The 2,696-nt window shown below is 34.5% G+C and overlaps 1 pseudogene; it reads left to right on the top strand.

Moving 5' to 3' along the window:
• Positions 1,891–2,696, top strand: part of LOC104784423 — a 2,678-nt pseudogene continuing 1,872 nt past the window's right edge.

Genomic DNA, 2,696 nt, shown 5'->3' with positions numbered 1-2,696 from the left:
TTTTTTTTTTTTTTTTTTTTTTTTTGGTTTGGAGCTATGCGGTGATGATAATAAGGATCCGGTTAAATCAGATTTGATTAGCTAGACCATTGGTTTAACAGCTAGCTACAGCATGTGCATGATAACATAATCGGCAATTTTAAGATTAGATGTTCAGTTTTGTTATTAATTTGCTCGACTAATATGATGTTTAATCATTTCATAAAATCATATATACAATACCGGATTATAATCACCAATGGTTTAAGAAAAAGAAAAATAAAAAACATAAATGTTTGGTCTATATCGTGATGGTGGCGTCAGGGAAAGGAGGAGGCATTGTTGAGGTCGCTTTTTCGGGTGATGGGATTTTGACCTTTTCATTTTTTTTTGCCCTTTTTCGTTTTGTTCTGACTCTTTTGTTAGTTTTTTCTTTTTAGTATGTGTGGCTTTGTGTTGGTTTACTTTTCTTTTTTTTTACCTTTTACCCAGTTTTAAGGTTTTTGGACCAAGATTCACGCACGAGTAACGCTCGTTGGTACAAAACAAAACTGTGGGATCACTTCACTAAAGTTCAACATCATTTTAACTCGCTGGCACCATCCTTTTAATTTAGGGGGAAAAAACAAAAAAAAAAAGTCAAAGTTCATCTTCTTATTAGCTAATTTAATTAGAGAGCGATTAAATGAGAAACAATGGTAATCCCACTTGATATTAGTGGGGTGGTTTGTTTGTTTTAATACAACAACAAGGTTTGTATTAAGTATTTTTTTGAATAAAGAAGGGGTAAAGTTGCACTTAGGGGTTTGGGTTTGACTTTGGTAACATCGTCGGAAAGGTGAAAAGGGAATCTATGGAAAACATATATAAGTATAAAAGAGAGAAAAGCGACAACTACAAAGCCTTTTGCAGGTTAAAATGCAGATTCAGATGTACTTTTAACGTTTCTTTTTTTATATTTTAATATGGAGATTGCAGAAGAAGAAGAAGAAGAAGAAGTGATGAGTATAAAAATGCTCATGTGACTCCACTATTTAACCTAAAACTACAAACAATAATTATCATTAAAACACTACTGTTTTTACTAGCCCGAACGTTATAGCCAACTCTTGTCGGGGCCCGTGAGCCGTGACCGTGGTCCCCAACTTTCCACCACCGTTACATCAAAAAAAAGACTATATACTACTGATGTTCTTTTGTTTTTTATACCTATGATATTTTTTTTTGTGTTCCACGACCATCCGAGATTTAGTACTAACAGTTGATACTAGTAAAAAACCCATTTGATTCAAGCTAATTTTTTTTTACTATACTACCAACTTTGACCTTTTATTAAACGATCACAAAATCAGATAAATAAACCAATTAATTTAAGATTTTGCCTTTTTGCAGTTAAGAAGATAAAGTTTGAGTTGTCTCATACATTAATTGACAAAAATATCAAGAGAAACACATAAAGAGGGGAAAAAACCAGATTGGGCAGCTTAACCTAATATCAAAACAAATACAGCTAACAACAGATAAAAGAGAGTAACGTACACCTAAGTACATGGTTTAGCTGCCAAATACCAGTTAATGTGATGTGGGATTCAACAGATGAACTATAATCTCAGCCGTACTATATCAATATGGCTGCATACAAATTTGGCAGGCTGGTTTCTATGTCTCCCATGCGTCATTATAGTTCTACAATCATATACTTTTCGCATATGTTTTAAATCCGAATAATTAATGACAAATCAACGTCCAATATACAATACACTACATTAAATGTTATATTCTCTTCATTTAAGCTATCAAAATTAATAATTAATTTGTATCAAATATTTTCCATGTATGCCAGCAGTTTAGGCAAGTGTTATATACAACAGGCAAATAATACCGATTGAGGGTTTTGCATGCGAACTTGCTTCTCCATATTAGATACTAATATCTTTGAATTCGTTGATAAATTCATTAATGAAACTTAAATTGATGAATATAAAGTCCAGTTTCCTTATATACTAAAAGACTAGAAAAAAGGGAAAAAAAAACGGTCGACCGATCCAATGGACCTCTCACTAAATCAAGGCATGTCTCTGCCTCTCTAGTTTCTATTAACATTCTTCTTTTTCTTATTTATTGCCACCTCAAAAAAGCGGAGGAGCTCTAGCCACGGCAACAAGCTTCCGCCTGGTCCTCCGACATTACCATTGGTCGGAAACATATTCCAACTCGGACGCAATCCTCACCGTTCACTTGCTGATTTTTCAAAAACCTACGGACCTATAATGAGTTTGAAGCTTGGAAGGTTAACCGCAGTGGTTATATCTTCACCAGAAGCAACTAAAGAGGCACTTAGAACATACGAAAATGTCATGTCCGCTCGATCCTTTAACGACCCGATGCGAGCCTTTGATCACCATAAACATTCCATTGTATGGATTCCTCCCTCGGCTCGTTGGAGGTAATAACTCTACTCTACTCTATATAAGAACAATATTTCATTTCTTGTTTAACTCTTTTTTTGTGTTTGAAATCATCTGTATACGCTATTGTATGCATCTTCAGGTTTCTGAAGAAAACAATATCGAAATATTTGTTATCACCACAAAACCTAGACGGTATTCAATCTTTAAGGATGAGAAAGGTGGAGGAACTAGTGAGCTTAGCAAACCAATTTAGCGAGAAAGGAGAAGCTATTGACTTGGCTCGTGCTTCCTTCGTCACAGCTTTCA

Source organism: Camelina sativa, chromosome 4 (genome assembly GCF_000633955.1).
Source record: "Camelina sativa cultivar DH55 chromosome 4, Cs, whole genome shotgun sequence".
Classification (NCBI taxonomy): Eukaryota; Viridiplantae; Streptophyta; class Magnoliopsida; order Brassicales; family Brassicaceae; genus Camelina; species Camelina sativa.
This window is presented reverse-complemented; position numbering and strand designations above follow the sequence as displayed.